The following is a 21,213-nucleotide window of genomic DNA, read 5'->3' on the forward strand; positions in this document are numbered from 1 at the left end:
CACCAATGTTTGGTTTTGAACTATTATTATGGATGACTTTAATCCTAATATACCCTATTTTGCTTGTGTACCCATATTAGTATGCCCATCTTAAGTTTAAAATATATATGATATACATTTGGAAATAAAATTAAACAAAATTAGATTAAATAAAGTAACAAAGTATTTTTTTAAAAGCATTTTTAAAAATAGAAAATTTAGATGAGGTTCGGTTTTATTAGATACTAATAGTAGATGTCATTAATTAATAGACCCTAGTGTATATACTTATAATAATATCCTAGTGTATATACTAATAATAATAGTACAAAAGCAAACATTGGTGTATTCCGCCAGGAGTAGTACATGCAGTGATTACTCCCCAGGTGGAGGTATCCAAAATTACAATATACTCTATAATCGCTTTATTCCTTAGAAAGTTTTATGCAAAACACCTTCGGAGCAAAGAACGCTGGTTAAAAATACATAACACACCAGAACTAGTGTTTATATTCCGCACCTGTCAATTAGCATTTGATATGATAATATAGGAATCGGCCCCAAAAACATGGCCACTGCCATCCAGACCACAAGAAAATGACGCCCATTGATTCCTATATAAAAGGAGACAGGCAGATAACAGCAAGTACACTTTATTGGATTGTTAGCAGGCATTTTGGAGCACTTTTAAAGTGATGATTTCAGCATGTACATGTGAGAGCAATACTATGTGATAAATAAATGTTTAAAAAGAGGATAAGGCACTATGTTCTGATTATTCTTTATGGTACATAGACCATTGGAGGAAGATCTTTAAGAAAGTGAGGGGATCCCAAACTCTGCAGGACAATAATCCCATCCAGCCACAGTCCATGTAAGAGACACAAGCTATATATGACCTCACTTAACGGTTTGGTCATATATACCAGGTGAGAGCACAACTGGTGAAGGTACACGCATGGTTTTCATGTATATACAGCAGAGGTGAACCAAGCACAGGTCGTTTTGTCTACATCAAAATGTAAAGAGTGTGAAATCACGGATTAAATATGGACACATAATTCCTGAAATATTGCACTGATTTTGGAAACATTTTTTGAGATTACAGATTACATACGTAATCCATATAATCCATATCCATATAATTACCAGTGGAGCACAACACTAATATATTTATTTTGTTTTATGATGACACATTTGTATGGGTATGTATGAGGTGTAGGCAATCTACTGTTTAATACATTTTTTGTCACACCAGTTTGACACTATTTTTAGGTACCATAGTAGCTTGCAAGACCCCATTCAATATTTGGGAATCAGTCATTGCCTTGGATCAGCTGGCCCGCTTACCTCCTTGGAAGGAGCCTAGCTGCAGGGTTGACCAGTCATCAGGTAAGCCAGTGGCAGGGAGCTAGATTGGGAGCCACCCAGACTGCTAGCGAGGTTTGGGCCTCTAGAGATTGAGCAGGAGGGATGGACCTCAGAGGAAACCTCAGAGGAAACGGAGGAGGAATGGAATGGAATGGAACTGCGGAGATACCACAGTAGATCTGGATTCACTGATGAGTCCATCAGAACCTGTATACACACCAGACTCTGCAGGAGGATCCTGTCGGTCAGAGCCTTACAGTATTTCTTCCTAAGCACCACCATCTAAATCTTTTGCTTCACCCTGGCCTAGGACCAGGGCCAGAGACAATGATGTGCAGGAATGGGTCATCCGTTCACCACAATCCTGCGTACAGCCTGGGTTGGGAAACAAAAGGAACCTGCCCCGCTTCTTCTGTCTGCAACGGGAGATACAGAGGAGGGTAGCTGTAGAGTGGGGGCTGGATTACCCATATGTCCCTCAAGATATTATGGACCTGGTTGAGGAATCCAGAACACAATGGGAGGAGGATTTGATCTGGGACCATATGCAGACAACTGAGAAGGCACCACTTGGAAGGAGCCTGAGCCCACTTTCAGGACATAAAAAGAGAATGGAGCAAAGGCCGAGCCATTCACAAAGACCAGGTGCTAGTTGTGAAGGATGGACAGCCAAGCTGCAGGTACTCAGTGGCCACCTGGAGACCTGATGGCTCCATAAAAAGACAGCCCAGTCCCTGGAAATACTATTAGGGTTGCTGTACTACTATTTCCTGTGCACTATGCCAAATTCAGTTTTTTTTATCCCAGATATGCTGATCTGGGTTTTTTTTGCAAGGAGACTGCTTGTATTCCTTTCCTTTTGGAGGGGCTCCTCCTTAAACAAGAACTCTCTAAAAAAAAAACAAATAAATGTGTTTCTCATTCCTAGTTGCTGCTGTGCCTCGTAGACTAGATGGTCAGTCAGAGTTAGGATTGTGTTGTTCTTTTTAGTTGTTTTGCCCTTCTAGGGGGAGGTGCTTCATCCTTATACTAATGATGGTTTTGTTTATCCATACAATTATGGTACTACATTTATTGTTCCTGCTGCTAGTTTAGTTAGCATCAGACAGGATGTGTATATACAGGTGAAATTAGAAAAATTTGAATATCGTGCAAAGGCTCATTTATTTTAGTAATGCAACTTAAAAGGTGAAACAAATATATGAGATAGACTCATTACATGCAAAGCAAGATAGTTCAAGCTGTGATTTGTCATAATTGTTATGATTATGGCTTACAGCTCATGAAAACCCCAAATCCACAATCTCAGAAAATTAGAATATTACATGCAATCAATAAAACAAGGATTGTACATAAAACAATATCGGACCTCTGAAAAGTATAAGCATGCATATGTACTCAGTACTTGGTTTGGGCCCCTTTTGTAGCAATTACTGCCTCAATGCGGCGTGGCATGGAAGCTATCAGCCTGTGGCACTGCTGAGGTGTTATGGAAGACCAGGATGCTTCAATAGCGGCCTTCAGCTCTTCTGCATTGTTCGGTATCATGTCTCTCATCTTTCTCTTGGCAATGCCCCATAGATTCTCTATGGGGTTCAGGTCAGGCGAGTTTGCTGGCCAATCAAGCACAGTAATCCCACGGTCATTGAACCAGGTTTTGGTGTTTTTGGCAGTGTGGGCAGGTGCCAAGTCTTGCTGGAAAATGAAGTCAGCATCCCCATGAAGCTCATCTGTGGAAGGAAACATGAAGTGCTCCAAAATCTCCTGGTAGACGGCTGCGTTGACCCTGGACTTAATGAAGCACAGTGGACCAACCAACACCAGATGACATGGCTCCCCAAATCAACGCAGACTGTGGAAACTTCACACTGGACTTCAAGCATCTTGCAGTGTGTGCCTCTCCATTCTTCCTCCATATTCTGGATCCTTGGTTTCCAAATGAGATGCAAAATTTGCTCTCATCAGAAAAGAGGACTTTGGACCACTGAGCAACAGACCAGGTCTGTTTTTCTTTAGCCCAGGTAAGACACTTCTGATGTTGTTTGTTGTTCAGGAGCGGCTTGACAAGAGGAATACAACATTTGAAGCCCATATCCAGGACCCGTCTGTGTGTGGTGGCTCTTGATGCACTGACTTCAGCCTCAGTCCACTCCTTGTGAAAGTCCCCAACACTTTTGAATGGCCTTTTCCTGACAATCCTCTCCAGGCTGCGGTCATCCCTGCTGCTTGTGCACCTTTTTCTTCCACACTTTTCCCTTCCACATAACTTTCTATTATTGTGCATTGATACAGCACTTTGGGAACATCCAACTTCTTTTGCAATTACCTTTTGAGGCTTTCCCTCCTTATGGAGGGTGTCAATGATGGTTTTCTGCACAACTGTCAGGTCAGCAGTCTTTCCCATGATTATGATTCCTACTGAACCAGACTGAGAGACCATTTAAAGGCTCAGGAACCCTTTGCAAGTATTATGGCTTAATTAGCTGATTAGAGATGGGACACATTGAGCCGAAAATATTGCACCTTTTCACAATATTCTAATTTTCTGATATTGTGGATTTGGGGTTTTCATGAGCTGTAAGCCATAATCATCACAATTATGACAAATCACGGCTTGAACTATCTTGCTGTAATGAGTAATGAGTCTATCTCATATATTAGTTTCACCTTTTAAGTTGCATTACTGAATTAAATTAACTTTTGCATGATATTCTAATTTTTCGAGTTTCACATGTATTTGACTTGTGTAAATTTGTACATATAGAAAGCCTATACTTTTTATACTGAGTATTTATTTGTAGTATATGTACATACTTTATTCCCCTTCCCAGTTATTATACCCTTTTCCCCTCCCATTATTTTTGTATAGGATGCCCTGCTCCTGAGCTCAGGATCTTTTTTGTCTCTTTCTTAGTGAGGACTTGACTGATTTAGTGGGGTGGGGAGTGTGGGGGGGAATGTAGCACACTCCTAGTTTAGCTAGGGGGAGCTAGATCCTAATGGTTATACAAGAGCTGTTAGCAGCTCAGGTGTAATAGCCAATGGGGTCAAATTGTGGTCAGGGCTGAGAGACTCTGCAGGTCAGCGCCTCTGGAATTTCCTTCTGCTCTGAGGCTTTCGGAGGAGCGCCTTGGAGGCAGTGGGATTTGAGGAGTGGCTGGCTGCACTCTTGAGGGACCTCAGCCAATCCCCAACAGAAGGCTTGGCAAGGGGCTGGACCTGTCTTAAGAGGGTAAGAGCTTGCTCAGGAGGGGTGTGAGGAGTTGGATGGAAGAAGGAGAGAGGAATATATGAGGCTGGAGGAAGAGGGCTGCCAGAGGCTTAGTGGGATGGGGCCTGCCTGCAAGCCTGGAGATGGAAAGGAGGAAAACTCAGAGCTCACTGGCCCCATGAGAGAGGACCACCTGTATCTCAGGAAAGGAGCAACCCAGCTGATAGGCCTGGTAGCAACAGCCAGGGCCGGGACAAGGCAGGGGCGGAAGGGGAGCCTGCACTGGGAGCAGTCATAATCTGTGGTGAGGAGGGCTCATTTGGAGCTTCTGCCGCTGCTCCTGCCTGACAGGAGAAACTATCATTCTCCCTCATATTACTGCACAGGTTATGGCTTCCCCTACTCCCTCCATTTTGTCCACTTCAACTCTGCCTTATCTCTCCTGCAGCCATAAATCACGCCTCTCCTTCTGAGCTTCACTACCGCCCCCAGCTTGTTCTCCTTCCCGAGTCAGTTCACAGTCTGCATTGGTGGTCACTTTCAGCTGTCTCCAGGTCTCTTTACCCTCCCTGCACAATGTAAGTCAGTACCAGTCCTCCTGCTCCTCCTATTCACATTAACCCCTCTCCTTCTTTTACCTGCTGTCCCATCCATACATTTACACCAGGGTTTCTCAACCAGGGTTCCATGGAACCCTAGGGCTCCTCCAGAGGTTGCTAAGGGTTCCTTGAGCAATGAGCAATTTTTGCCTCTCAGGTAAGTTCCCACTGACACCATTGATCTTTTTAGCTATCTGTAAGGGAGTAATTCTTCCCAGTGACCACAAGTGTAAGGAGCATTCTTACCTCTGACTATCATACGGATGTATCATGAATTATAGGTATAGTAATTTTTAGCAGGGGTTCCTTGAGAACAGAAAGTTATGTCAAGGGTTCCTCTGCATGGTTGAGAAAGGCTAATCTATTATTATTATTAATATTATTATTATACAGTATTTATATAGCGCTAATAGGTTTGCTCAGCTCTGTACATTATAGTGGGGGACAGTACATGAGACAATACAGTAACAAAACAGAACACGAGAGATTCAAGGTCCCTTCTATTTCAAGCTTGCAATCTAGGAGGGAGGGGATAGTGGTACAGGAGTAAGTGGCTGTGGGGGATGGAGTGGTGGGAGGAGTGGAGGAGATCGGCTGTTAGGTGAGGGTGGGGTAGGCTTCACTGAAGAGATGGGTTTTCAGGGTGCGCCTAAAGGTGAGGAGGGTAGGTGACAGTCTGATGGATTGGGGTAGTGAGTCCCAGAGGATGGGGGAAGTCCTGGAGAAGTCCTGCAGTCGAGTGTGGGAGGTGGAGACCAGGAAGCTAAAAAGTAGGAGGTCTTCTGAGGAGCGAAGATTACGGGTAGGGTGGTATTTGGGTATCAGGTCGGTGAGGTAGTTTGGGGCAGCATTATGAATGGCTTTGTATGTCTGTTTTAGTAGTTCGAATTTAATGCGTTGGGCAATCGGGAGCCAGTGGAGGGAATGACAGAGGGGGGTGGCAGATACAGAGCGGTTAGTAAGGTGGATGAGTCTGGCCGCTGAGTTCAGGATAGACTGAAGCGGGGATTGTCTGCGATGAGGTAGGCCGGTGAGAAGGGAGTTGCAGTAGTCCCGACGTGAGATAATAAGGGAGTGAACGAGTAGTTTAGTAGTGTCTGGGGTTAGGAACAAACGTATTTTGGAGATGTTGCGGAGGTGGAGCCTGCATGAGTTTGCCAATAATTGGACATGGGGTTGGAAGGACAGGTTTGAGTCTAGAGTGACACCTAGGACTTTGGCTTGTGGGGTGGGACTGATGGTGGCGTTGTTGGTCATGATAGAGAGGGTGGGGGGCACGGGCTGGGGGGAAAATCAGGAGCTCTGTTTTGGAAAGGTTCAATTTGAGGAAATGGAGCGACATCCAGTCTGATATGTCGTTCAGTAGGTGGGTGATACGGGCGGAGACTGAAGGGGTGAGTTGAGGGGTGGAGAGGTAAATTTGTGTGTCATCATCATAGAGGTGATAGTTGAAGCCGTGGGAGTGTATCAGTTTGCCGAGGGAGGAGGTGTAGATGGAGAAGAGAAGGGGCCCGAGGACAGAGCCTTGGGGGACCCCAACAGAGAGGGGGAGAGAGGGGGAGGTGTTAGCGTTATAGGTAATGCTGAAGGAGCGTTGGGATAGATAGGAGGAGAGCCAGGAGAGAGCGGAGTCTGTGATGCCAAGGGAGTGTAGTTTATTGAGGAGGGGGTGGTCAACTGTGTCGGAAAGGTCAAGGAGTAAGAGGACTGAGTAGTGGCCATTAGCTTTGGCGGTTAGCAGGTCATTAGTGATTTTGAGTAGGGCGGTTTCGGTGGAGTGTAGGGGACGGAAGCCAGCCTGTAGTGGATCGAGGAGGTTGTTGTCAGTGAGGTGGGCGCTTAGGCGATTGTAGACTAAGCACTCAAGGAGCTTGGAAGTAAATGGCAGCAGGGAGATGGGTCTAAGGTTGTTCAGGTTGGTGGGGTCCAGGGAGGGTTTTTTGAGTATGGGGGTGATGTGCGCGTGCTTGAATGGGGAGGGGAATGCGCCAGTAGAGAGGGAGAGATTGAAGATGTGGGTGAGGGAGCATAGGATGAAGGAGGAGGGTGATCGGAGGAGTTGTGTGGGGACAGGGTCAAGGGGGCAAGTGGTGAGGTGGGCTTCTGAGAAGACCTTAGTAACCTCTTCAGTGGTAGCAAGGCTGAAGGAGCGGAGTGTTGGGGAGGTTATAGTGTGCGGGACGTTAGGGGTGGTGGGGGGTAGGGCGGTTGCGAGGTCAGAGGAGGGGAGAGTTGATGGGGTTATAGTGGGAGGGAGGCTAGGTGGGGAGGTAGGTTGAGCATTGGCGATGTCCTTACGGATTGCGTCGATCTCATTTTGGAAGTGATTGGCAATCTCGTGGGCGGTGAGTGAGGTACTGGGTGGGGGTGGGGGTGGGGTGGTAGAGAGTAGGGAGTTGAAAGTGGAGAAGAGCCGGCGAGGACAGGTGGAGAGGGTGTTGATGAGGGTTACGAAGTAGGCTTGTTTGGCGGCATGGAGGGAGGAGTAGGTGAGGAAGGCGGATTTGTAGGGGGAGAATGCTCGAGGGGATCTGGTTTTGTGCCATAATCGCTCCAGCGCACGACTGCGTCGTTTAAGATGTTTAGTGTGGTCGTTCTGCCAGGGTTGAAGCAGTCGGGGTCTAATGATACGTGTGGTTAGGGGTGCTAAGGAGTCTAAGGTAGCTGACAGTGAGTCGTTATACGCAGCAGTGGCCAGGTCAGGGCATGACAGTGGAAAGATACTGTCGTACAGACGGTCAGCTGCTGAGTGGAGAGGGGCTGGGTTCAGGTTGCGGAGGTTACGGCTGGTGATGGTTTGACGTTTGGGGGGGGAGGCATTATAGGACGAGGAGATGGAGAACGTAATGAGGTTGTGGTCAGAGAGAGGGAAAGGGGTGTTTGTGAGGTTGTGGAGGGTGCAGAGATGGGAGAAAACGAGGTAAACTGTATACATCCTGCAGCCTGTGGTCTCAGCTCTGGGCATTCCACACAGCTGTATAGTTGACACCCTTTCCATCCCAAACTACTAACTGTCCTGTCCCCATAATGCAGCCCTAGCACTTTCTCTATACTCCTTCACTCTGCACTTCAATAAAACAGACATCCCTTTCAGACGGGGAAGATCCATCAGCGTGATCCACCTGCTCAGCGGGGGATCTCCCTACTGATCCCCACTGAGTAGGTGGATGACAGGTCTCTTTCTGCCCTGCTGCTGCAGAGTGGACACAGACACTGCCCGCTGATTTCAATGGGATGATCGGATAGAAACGGACCACCCATCCGTTTCCACCCCATTTTTATCTGATCTGCTGGATGGATGGGGAACGGGTCCCCATCCGTCTGTTTTTGGCGTACAGGATCAGATGCTGGTGGGTGTCAGCCGACTATTGTCCGTTGACACCCGCCAGTCCATAGAAGTCTATAGATGGACCGATCGGATCCACATGAAAAACGGACAGACGGACCCCATCGGTCCGCTCATGTGAAAGGGTCCATACTCTTACCACCCAGACCCCCACCTATTAACTCTTTCTCATTCCTAATAACCATGCACTACGGTGTGGCCACAGTGTAATTGTATGTGTGGTATACCTTCGGTTTTAGGAGCACTCCCAATTAATTCTATTACACAGTGCGTTTTCATGAAAGCACATCAAAGTCCTACATGCTGCATGTTTGATGCACTTTCACAAAACAAACTGCACATACACTTGCACTGCATCCAAACCCGCAGAACACCAGTGTAAGCCCACTAGAGGGCTAGGGGCACACCTTTTGCATGTCAAAAATGTGCAAAGAATTGTGACTTTCCTGATACCCATGAAAACACACTGTCCATTAGTAGATGTGCGGCAGTGCATTTAACTGTTAATAGCACCCCTCTGCATCTGCTAACATATGCCTCTTCACATTCACCAAAACACATGGTGCCACATGGGTCTGGCTCAAAAGTGAAACATCAGGCATCTATTTAAAGCCCTGATATTTAAAAAAGCCCCTAAAGGGCCGCAAAAAATGTAAAAAAAAAAAATAATAATCACATTCTAAAAACTATATTTAAAAAAATGAATAATCAGGGTGTGTTCATACATGTTTTGGTATCAGAAGAGTGATAAGCATTCAGATTGCTCTTCAGGGATCATTTGACTGGCTGTAAGATGGCATTGTATTGTCTCCTCAAAGCCTGCTTTAACACCTTCAGCCTGGGTTCACACTTGTGCAGTGCAGCATACTGCATGTGATTTGCACAGGAACTGTTCCGCATTCCTGTGCAAATCACATGCAGATTCTGTGTGGTGCGATTTGAGCCATACATTTTGTATGGCTCAAATCACACTGCATTTACACCAAAAAGGTGCAGAACACTTTACTTGGTCCGCACTAGAATCGGATTTCATTGGTATTCACACCCATGCGACCCGATTCTGCACATCGCACCACATTTTGCCGACTGATTTGGAGTTTTGTTAACTTAACATACACACCTGCAGCGGTTCCCATGATTGGGGTGTGATGTGGTGTGGAATTCGCACAGAAACCGACGCAAATTCTGCTCCGCATCAGTGTGAACCCAGGCTCAACCTCGCACTAGCATGCCATAACCATGTGTATTGTACAAAGAGCACCACCATTCACTTGAATGGGTCAAGTTTGACAACAGGTATAATTCATGCTGCAGCTTTGAAGCAAAACATCCCAGCCACAGCGTGTGTACTTTCCCAGGCACTCCTTCTGCAGCTAAAGGATGCAGCAGTTGAGGCACCCAGGGGGTGCCGGTTTCCCCCTCCCAGCCATCACAGGTCGCTATTTTCCTGGGATGTCCCTCATTTCAATTTCAAAAGCTAGACAGTATGTTAGTACTATATCAGTGCATGTCACAAACATTACATGCATTACAAACCTTACACCATTATTAGCCCTATCCTATGGGGAGGTGTGCAGTTTGCCATGTAGCCCTGGGCACTGGATGACCTCATCAGCAGCCATCCTGCAAACGGTACAGGAGAGGATCTGAGTGAGTACACCTGCACCCCTTGGGCAGATAGGGGAAGAACTATTCTGGCGGGAAACCAAATTAGCCCTCTCCTAGGACTGTTCACCCATTTAACCACTTGCCTACCAGGCACTTATACCCCCTTCCTGCCCAGGCCAATTTTTAGCTTTCAGCGCTATCGTACTTTGAGTGACAATTGCGCGGTTATGCAACACTGCACCCATATGAAATTATTATCATTTTTTTCACACAACTAGAGCTTTCTTTTGGTGGTATGTACTCAGCGCTGGGTGTTTTATTTTTTGAACTATAAACAAAAAAATAGCAAAAATTTGGAAAAAAAATTTTTCTTTGTTTCTGTTTTAAAATTTTGCAAGCAAGAAATTTTTCTTCTTCACTGATGTGTGTTGATGAGGATTCACTGATAGGCAGCACTGATGGGCACTGATAGGCAGCACTGATGATGTGGCACTGATATGCAACAATGATGGGCGGCACTGATATGTAACAATGATGGGCACTGATGGGTGGCACTGCTGGGCACTGATGGGTGGCACTGCTGGGCACTGATGGGTGGCACTGCTGGGTGGCAGTGATGGGTGGCACTGCTGGGCAGCACTGATGTGTGGCACTGCTGGGCACTGATGGGCAAAGGTGGGTGGCACTGATGGGCACAGGTTGGTGGCGCTGCTGGGCACTTGTGGGCGGCAATGCTGGGCACAAATGGGTGGCACTGGTGGGTGGCACTGCTGGGCACCAATCCTCAGGGCACTGATCATCAGTGCCTCAATGATCGGTGCCGATCCCTCCTCTGACAATTGCTGGTTATCGGCAATACTTTCCTCACGCTATGACAGCGTGAGGAAAGTGCAGCCGATAACTGGCAACTGCATTTACCGGTGATCTGCTGTGTCATTGGACATGGCTGATCACGTGGACACAGCGATCATGGAGATCGCCGAGTGCGCACCCCTGGGGACGTGCGGGAGGGCGGGTTCTGGGAGGACGTCATATGACACCCTCCCACAACTGTCCGGCAGCAGTGAACCTGTCATTTGTCTATCAGCGGTTGGCAAGTGGTTTAAAGGAACAGGAGCCAGATCCCCTGCTCAGGAAAACCTCCAGACTGGGTGAAGAGGAGAGTTTCATCTAGGGCCTGGGGTGGTACATCAAGGAGATACTGACTAGCTCTCCAACAGACACTGTGTTGCAGAAGAGAAGCTTGTGAATAGTTCCAGAAAAATTGTCCTCAGTTATTGGTTCCCATGGGCATCCTATACACCCCTTACCCTATCCCAGTTCTACTCCCCTCAAACAACAAAACAAATCCTCCAGGACTGATTTCTGACTCTGAACGGAAGCTTGTGTGTAGAATGCAGATTGCCTGGCTGTGCGGGACTATAGGAGGACCCAATTCATCACCAACCCCTAAGGGGGTAATGCTACACTAGTAATAAACATTTTTTCCAAAAATGGAATGAAGCGGACTAAGTCACTCTCTGGCTGCTTATATCTCTTGGGTGAGCCAGTCCCAATATCCCTTGTCTCTTTTCTTGCCAACCTTGGAATTTTGGATGTGCATTCTTACTGCTTTTCCGTTTGTAATTTTTATTTCCAAAGATACTTGATTGAAAACAAATTATTTTTTTTAGAGTGACGTTCCTCCTTATTAGGGCTAATATGGCTGCCTCTGGCAAAAGCCCTTGAAGAAAAACTGAATTCTGGAGGTGGCCATCTTGGTGGAGACAGTAATCTGCTACCTCATGTCAGAGCCTCCAGCAAAGAACAGTGAGCATCACAAAAGTGACATCAACGAATCTCACTCCAAATCTCATGAGACTAGCAGTCAGAAGTAGCAGTGCCTTAGATCTCACATTGTAGGCATACAGCTGTAGCACTCCCATTCTTAGGCTTCTACAGTGCACTGCCATTGAAAGAGGAATTACTTACAAAGGGTACATTTTAGGGTTTTGCTTGGAGTCAACATTTTAAGATGTTCCTTATAACACAGCAAACGTTCACTTTTCAAAACAGAATTCCAGCCTAACTGTCAGGAAAGGAACATTCATGAACAAAGATGTCCAAGACTAAGGAACTCTGCCTGTGGTTGGATAGTGGGTGTGCGTGCGTGAATGGGTGCATGTGCACATGGATGAGCAGGAGGGCTTATTAAACTGCACAAAGACACACATCAGTACTTGCCAGTGAGAGCCTTACCAGGCACTCGTGCCACTCTGTGCTCCGGCACTCCCTGTCACTTTACCATGGCTCCCGAGCCAGAGTTGTAAGAGAAGTCTTCCCCAATGCTTCAGGCTCCACCACCAGGTATGTTTTACTGGTACCTATGCTACCTAACCTGTTAAAAAAAAGTGTATACTTATTATTAGTCTGCACTGGTCCCATTGCATGATCTGCAGCTCTGGCTTCCCTGTGTCAATGAGTGGCTGCTGCAGGGGAGAAGAGGGAGCACCAACAAAGCCTGGGACATGGGAGCTCTTGAGTGATGTCATGGCCCCTGGAAAACCTAGCTGCTGCTCTCTAATGGAGGGGATCATGTGACTGGACTAAAAATGGGTAAGTAAACACATCTTTTTACACAGGTTGGGCAGGATAGGCAGTGGGGGGCATTTTTAAGACTAGTTTGTATTAGGCTGGAATTGTACTTTAAATTCACTTTTTCAGGTCAACTTTATAATGGAGCGTGATGAATGTTTGTAGGAGGTAACAATGTGCATTCTCTACACAGACTCAGTAATGCAACAGACAATGTCGTACCACTGGACCTCTTAACAGACGTGGCCATTGGAAGGTAAGGTTTAATGGACTGGGATATATACATGTATCTTCTTAATAGATAATGTGACTTGGCATTGTAGCCCTCTTTTTTTGGGGGGGGAGGGGAGATGGACTTCTCCAAATAGGATATTGTACTAAACTTGTAGGTAAATAGGAGAACCATCATGTCACACTAGGAAATGACCGGATTATACCAGGTTTACCTACAGTTGTGCTCAAAAGTTTGCATAACCTGGCAAAAATTGTGAAATTTTGGCATTGATATTGAAAATATGACTGATCATGGCAAAAATGCTCTTTTATTGAAGGATGATGATCATATGAAGCCATTTATTATCAAATAGGTGTTTGGCTTCTTTTTAAATCATAATGATAACAGAAATCACAAAAATGGCCATGAGACAAGTATAATTGTTTACAACATGTTGTTGATTTAATGGAAAGAAATATGAGAGCCTTGTATGCTTTGCTTTAAGTGGTAATACCTGAAAATAACATACAAAGGAAGAGCACAGGATTTCAAGATTTAACCCCAAAAAGGAAAAAGGCTTGCTTTGACCTTTATAATAGTGTATTTTTGTAGCTTGATCATTGCCCTGATGATCAGTGCCCTGCAGTGCTGCCCAGCAGTGCCACTCATCAGAGCCCAGCAGTGCCCCCATCAGTGCTACTCATCAGTGCTGCCCAGCAGTTCTGACCATCAGTGCCCAGCAGTGCCGCCAGTCAGTGCTGTCAGTCAGTGCCATCAGTCAGCGCCTCCCATCAGTGCCCATCATTGCTGCATATCAGTGCAGCATCATCAGTTTTATGTTGTTTTTACAGGGCTGGTTTGCTTGTCCCAGCCCTGAAACCTCCTTCTTTCGCAGCACGGGATCATGTAAAATTTGATATCATTCTGCTGCTCCAGATTTCTTTCACTCATTTTCCGCCAACAGCGCAATGTTGTTTCTTACTTCTACTGCTAAGTAAAGATTGAATTAACTGGTCTGCAACCCAGGCAACTACAAGTTAGAACATGTCAGAACACGCTCATGTGTAAATGTGCTACACCATGGGCATTCCAGGAATTTGTCACACTCATATGGATTTACGTATTTATTTGTGTGATCACATAACAGTGCAGGCAAGATACCTACACAATATTAGACACAACTGAGCAGCACAAAAGTCTAGTTTTGATTCTTTCCTGTCATATCTCTCTTTATATGGACCACTGGATGATGGAACAAAACAGAGTATGGTCTGCTTATCCTGATAGCTGTTATTATATCTGCTCCCAACAGATGGTATCTGATACTAATTGGCAAGTCACCACCTCAGCATGTTCTCCTATTTGTAATGTAACTTCTTTGACTTTCAGGAAAGGGCAGAAAGCTGCCTCCTGAACCCATTCCTTCCAGCCTTCTTTTGCTCTGGGTATCTCTGATTTTCTTATTACTGTTCTGGCCTCTCCAGAGTCTACTAAACAGTCTATTTCCAGATCAAAAGGGAGCTCTATGAATATTAATCAAACTTGTGCTTCTTCTCCAGGCCTCAGGGGTTCTTACAGAATATGTAGACACTGGTTGGCCTATCCACTATCTGGTTCCTCCTTTGGAGAGGCGGCTGGTTTCTGCTTATGCTGCACTTGTATACTTTTGCAAATAGCTGGTAAACACAGACCGAATATCGTCCAGTATCTGCTGGTTCAACAGAAACAAGCTGACATTTGGCATTTTGTACAACAGCCTGTCCAACAGAAGCCAGTCTAATGATCAGCTTTCATTGAATGGGCATTCTGGAAAACCAGAATCCGATCATCGCTTGCAGCCAATAGCTGTGAGCATTGATCAGTGAGTTCTGGTGTGGGGGGGTGTCCCCCTTTCAGAACACAATAGCTCAGCAGGAGACAACGCCGCACTAACATTGCTTAGGTTGTACGGCGACCTCTCAGTTTTTTTCATTCAGCCTGCTGGGTTGAATGAAGAAAAAGCCTCCCTGTGTGTATCTATCAAAAGTGTCCTGGTTTTCCACAATTAAAACAAATATCTTCTTTTGTTCACCTTCTCTATTTCTCCCTCTCTTCTTTCTTGGCCTTTCCGCATACATCATCTTCTGTCTCCCTTGCCACGGTTCTTTCTGCTCCTACTATTACAGTCATAAGTAGAGATGAGCGAAGTATTCAAAAATTTGATTCGACTGATTCGGCGAATTCGTGAAAAATATTCGATTCGAGTCGAATAAATTCGCTGTGAATTTAACTTATAAAAGGGTGTTTCTAGGCTTCAGAGAGCCTTTATATTAGTGCAGAACACTGTACCTTTAATTTAAATGCCCTTGGAGTCTGCTGGGGAAGAGAAATAATACTGTCAGTCAGTATGACATGCAGATGAGTGCCGTCGATCTTAGAATCACCGCACACTTCACTCATTTGGGCAGTCACGGGGCCAAAACCAGAGTGTGGAGCCACAGTGTGGCGGTGGAGGCAGCAGCAGTGGGAGGCCATACAGCACCCTATGACAAAATGGAACCCACCAGCAGTGTGAGGAGACCTGAAAGTGGCACATGGCAGAGTGTGGCGATGGAGACAGCAGCAATGGGAGGCCGTACAGGGACCCACGCTGCTGGTGGAGCTGCCACTGCTCCTACCACCCCACCCCTCCCCTGCTGCCATGGCAGCGGAACGCGAGCGCACAGGGCCCACAGTGTCTGAGGATGGACGTTGGCGCAGAAAGGCAGAGACCAACTGACTACATAGGTGGTTTTTATAGTACGTAATTTTGGCCTCCCTCTCAGCAGGTGTGAAAAAGGCCACCATTTTGGAACGGTAGCGAGGGTCCAACAAGGTGGACAGCCAAAAGTCATCCCTCTGTCTGATGGTTATTATTCGGCTGTCGCTACGCAAGCAACCGAGCATGCTATGGGCCATTTGTGCCAAGGAATGCGAGGGACTCCCTGCCTCCATCTCCACAGCATACTGCCACGGTGCGTCTGGGTCCTCTGTCTCCTCCTCCTCCTCTTCCTCCTCTACCAGATGCTCCTGCTCCTCCACTCCTGTCCGCTGAGTGGAAAAACCACCCATTTCACTCAATAATTCCTGAGCACCAATGTCCTCCTCTACCTCCTCCTCTTCTTCCTGTCCTGCCCCCACAGGGGTCACGTGGCGTTGACATCTGTGCGCCACGTCTACCGCACCCTGACCAGCCATTGTTAACAGCATTTGTTCCAGGACGTGCAACAGAGGAATGACGTCGTTCATCCCATAGTCCTGCCGACTCACGAATAGCGTGGCCTCCTCAAAGGGCCTGAGCAAGCGGCAGGTGTCACGCATGAGCTGCCAATGGCTGACATTTAAGTTACACAGGGGAGTACCTTTATCCGTTTGTAACATCAGGAAATCGGTGATGGCCTTTCGCTGTTCGTAAAGGCGGTCTAACATATGTAGGGTTGAATTCCACCTTGTTGCAACGTCACAGCATGAGGAGGCGGTACAGGGGCCCATGGCAGATTAGGGGCCTGGCAGCAGCAATGGGAGGCCCGTAATCTGCCAGCATCCTATGACAAAATGGAACCCAGCAGCAGTGTGAGGACACCTGAAAGTGGCACATGGCAGAGTGTGGCGATGGAGACAGCAGCAATGGGAGGCCGTACAGGGACCCATGACACACTGTGGACCTGGCAGCAGCGTGAGGAGGCGGTACAGGGGCCCATGGCAGATTAGGGGCCTGGCCGCAGCAATGGGAGGCCCGTAATCTGCCAGCATCCTATCACAAAATGGAACACAGCAGCAGTGTGAGGAGACCTGAAAGTGGCACATGGCATGACACACTGTGGACCTGGCAGCAGCATGAGGAGGCGGTACAGGGGCCCATGGCAGATTAGGGGCCTGGCAGCAGCTATGGGAGGCCTGTAATCTGCCAGCATCCTATGACAAAATGGAACCCAGCAGGAGTGTGAGGAGACCTGAAAGTGGCACATGGCATGACACACTGTGGACCTGGCAGCAGCATGAGGAGGCGGTACAGGGGCCCATGGCAGATTAGGGGCCTGGAAGCAGCAATGGGAGACGCCCGTAATCTGCCAGCAACCTATGACAAAATGGAACCCAGCAGGAGTGTGAGGAGACCTGAAAGTGGCACATGGCAGAGTGTGGCGATGGAGACAGCAGCAATGGGAGGCCGTACAGGGACCCATGAGACACTGTGGACCTGGCAGCAGCATGAGGAGGCGGTACAGGGGCCCATGGCAGATTAGGGGCCTGGCAGCAGCTATGGGAGACGCCCGTAATCTGCCAGCAACCTATGACAAAATGGAACCCAGCAGGAGTGTGAGGAGACCTGAAAGTGGCACATGGCAGAGTGTGGCGATGGAGACAGCAGCAATGGGAGGCCGTATAGGGACCCATGACACACTGTGGACGTGGCAGCAGCATGAAGAGGCGGTACAGGGGCCCATGGAAGATTAGGGGCCTGGCAGCAGCTATGGGAGGCCTGTAATCTGCCAGCATCCTATGACAAAATTGAACCCAGAAGGAGTGTGAGGAGACCTGAAAGTAGCACATGGCAGAGTGTGGCGATGGAGACAGCAGCAATGGCAGGCGGTACAGGGACCCATGAGACACTGTGGACCTGGCAGCAGCATGAGGAGGCGGTACAGGGTCCCATGGCATATTAGGGGCCTGGCAGCAGCTATGGGAGACGCCCGTAATCTGCCAGCAACCTATGACAAAATGGAACCCAGCAGGAGTGTGAGGAGACCTGAAAGTGGCACATGGCATGACACACTGTGGACCTGGCAGCAGCATGAGGAGGTGGTACAGGGGCCCATGGCAGATTAGGGGCCTGGCAGCAGCTATGGGAGGCCTGTAATCTGCCAGCATCCTATGACAAAATGGAACCCAGCAGGAGTGTGAGGAGACCTGAAAGTGGCACATGGCATGACACACTGTGGACCTGGCAGCAGCATGAGGAGGCGGTACAGGGGCCCATGGCAGATTAGGGGCCTGGCAGCAGCAATGGGAGACGCCCGTAATCTGCCAGCAACCTATGACAAAATGGAACCCAGAAGCAGTGTGAGGAGACCTGAAAGTGGCACATGGCAGAGTGTGGCGATGGAGACAGCAGCAATGGGAGGCCGTACAGGGACCCATGACACACTGTGGACCTGGCAGCAGCGTAAGGAGGCGGTACAGGGGCCCATGGCAGATTAGGAGCCTGGAAGCAGCTATGGGAGGCCTGTAATCTGCCAGAATCCTATGACAAAATGGAACCCAGCAGGAGTGTGAGGAGACCTGAAAGTGGCACATGGCAGAGTGTGGCGATGGAGACAGCAGCAATGGCAGGCGGTACAGGGACCCATGAGACACTGTGGACCTGGCAGCAGCATGAGGAGGCGGTACAGGGGCCCATGGCAGATTAGGGGCCTGGCAGCAGCTATGGGAGACGCCCGTAATCTGCCAGCAACCAATGACAAAATGGAACCCAGAAGCAGTGTGAGGAGACCTGAAAGTGGCACATGGCAGAGTGTGGCGATGGAGACAGCAGCAATGGGAGGCCGTACAGAGACCCATGACACACTGTGGACCTGGCAGCAGCATGAGAAGGCGGTACAGGGGCCCATGGCAGATTAGGGGCCTGGAAGCAGCTATGGGAGGCCCGTAATCTGCCAGCACCCTATGACAAAAAATGGAACACACCAGCAGTGTGTGAGGAGACCTGAAAGTGGCACATGGCAGAGTGTGGCGATGGAGACAGCAGCAATGGGAGGCGGTACAGGGACCCATGAGACACTGTGGACCTGGCAGCAGCATGAGGAGGCGGTACAGGGGCCCATGGCAGATTAGGGGCCTGGCAGCAGCAATGGGAGACGCCCGTAATCTGCCAGCAACCTATGACAAAATGGAACCCAGCAGGAGTGTGAGGAGACCTGAAAGTGGCACATGGCATGACACACTGTGGACCTGGCAGCAGCATGAGGAGGCGGTACAGGGGCCCATGGCATATTAGGGGCCTGGCAGCAGCAATGGGAGACGCCCGTAATCTGCCAGCAACCTATGACAAAATGGAACCCAGCAGGAGTGTGAGGAGACCTGAAAGTGGCACATGGCAGAGTGTGGCGATGGAGACAGCAGCAATGGGAGGCCGTACAGGGACCCATGACACACTGTGGACCTGGCAGCAGCATGAGGAGGCGGTACAGGGGCCCATGGCAGATTAGGGGCCTGGCAGCAGCTATGGGAGACGCCCGTAATCTGCCAGCAACCTATGACAAAATGGAACCCAGAAGCAGTGTGAGGAGACCTGAAAGTGGCACATGGCAGAGTGTGGCGATGGAGACAGCAGCAATGGGAGGCCGTACAGGGACCCATGACACACTGTGGACCTGGCAGCAGCATGAGGAGGCGGTACAGGGGCCCATGGCAGATTAGGGGCCTGGAAGCAGCTATGGGAGGCCCGTAATCTGCCAGCGCCCGATGACAAAAAATGGAACACACCAGCAGTGTGTGAGGAGACCTGAAAGTGGAACATGGCAGAGTGTGGCGATGGAGACAGCAGCAATGGGAGGCCGTACAGGGACCCATGAGAGACTCTGGACCTGGCAGCAGCATGAGGAGGCGGTACAGGGGCCCATGGCAGATTAGGGGCCTGGCAGCAGCTATGGGAGGCCCGTAATCTGCCAGCACCCTATGACAAAAAATGGAACACACCAGCAGTGTGTGAGGAGACCTGAAAGTGGAACATGGCAGAGTGTGGCGATGGAGACAGCAGCAATGGGAGGCCGTACAGGGACCCATGAGAGACTCTGGACCTGGCAGCAGCATGAGGAGGCGGTACAGGGGCCCATGGCAGATTAGGGGCCTGGCAGCAGCTATGGGAGGCCCGTAATCTGCCAGCACCCTATGACAAAAAATGGAACACACCAGCAGTGTGTGAGGAGACCTGAAAGTGGAACATGGCAGAGTGTGGCGATGGAGACAGCAGCAATGGGAGGCCGTACAGGGACCCATGAGAGACTCTGGACCTGGCAGCAGCATGAGGAGGCGGTACAGGGGCCCATGGCAGATTAGGGGCCTGGCAGCAGCTATGGGAGGCCCGTAATCTGCCAGCACCCTATGACAAAAAATGGAACACACCAGCAGTGTGTGAGGAGACCTGAAAGTGGAACATGGCAGAGTGTGGCGATGGAGACAGCAGCAATGGGAGGCCGTACAGGGACCCATGAGAGACTCTGGACCTGGCAGCAGCATGAGGAGGCGGTACAGGGGCCCATGGCAGATTAGGGGCCTGGCAGCAGCTATGGGAGGCCCGTAATCTGCCAGCACCCTATGACAAAAAATGGAACACACCAGCAGTGTGAGGAGACCTGAAAGTGGCACATGTTTGGGGCATGATTCATGGCGGATTTAGTCAGTTGTGTCAGGAACTGGTGGTTTGAAATCCAGACTAATCCACGCCTGATTCATTTTCACAAACGTGAGTCTCTCCACACTTTGGGTGGACAGTCGTGTCCTCCGCGGAGTTGCAATACCTCCTGCCGCACTAAACACGCGCTCCGATGCCACGCTACTGGCTGGGCATGACAGCCTTTCAAGGGCAAATTCAGCTAGTTGGGGCCAAAGGTCAAGTTTCGTTGCCCAGTAGTCAAGGGGATTGTCTACCTCGGTTGGCAGGGTGCTGTCCAAGTAGGCCCAAGCCTGTTGTTTGAGGTCCTGCTCCAGGTCCAACTGATGCTGCTGCTGCTGCTGCTGCTGCGGCTGGTTAGTAGTTTCCTCACTGCGCTGGTGAAGAAAGCTACTCATCATCGACTGCAGACTGAGGCAGCCGCTGCTGGTGGAGCTGCCACTGCTCCTACCACCCCACCCCTCCCCTGCTGCCATGGCAGCGGAACGCGAGCGCACAGGGCCCACAGTGTCTGAGGATGGACGTTGGCGCAGAAAGGCAGAGACCAACTGACTACATAGGTGGTTTTTATAGTACGTTATTTTGGCCTCCCTCTCAGCAGGTGTGAAAAAGGCCACCATTTTTGAACGGTAGCGAGGGTCCAACAAGGTGGACAGCCAAAAGTCATCCCTCTGTCTGATGGTTATTATTCGGCTGTCGCTACGCAAGCAACCGAGCATGCTATGGGCCATTTGTGCCAAGGAATGCGAGGGACTCCCTGCCTCCATCTCCACAGCATACTGCCACGGTGCGTCTGGGTCCTCTGTCTCCTCCTCCTCCTCCTCTACCAGATGCTCCTGCTCCTCCACTCCTGTCCGCTGAGTGGAAAAACCACCCATTTCACTCAATAATTCCTGAGCACAA

At 48.9% G+C, this 21,213-nt stretch overlaps 1 protein-coding gene across 1 annotated transcript in view; it reads left to right on the forward strand.

Moving 5' to 3' along the window:
* Positions 1 to 21,213, forward strand: part of LOC149463533 (histo-blood group ABO system transferase-like) — a 180,173-nt gene that overhangs the window by 108,374 nt on the left and 50,586 nt on the right. Inside the window, exon 2 of the mRNA XM_089675066.1 lies at positions 12,882 to 12,944. The gene's annotated coding sequence lies outside the window, so the exon portion shown is untranslated. The remainder of the gene's footprint in view (positions 1 to 12,881; positions 12,945 to 21,213) is intronic.

The sequence above is a fragment of the Staurois parvus genome, unplaced genomic scaffold (genome assembly GCF_062004578.1).
Source record: "Staurois parvus isolate SC_StPar_1 unplaced genomic scaffold, SC_StPar_1.0 ptg000154l, whole genome shotgun sequence".
Lineage (NCBI taxonomy): Eukaryota > Metazoa > Chordata > Amphibia > Anura > Ranidae > Staurois > Staurois parvus.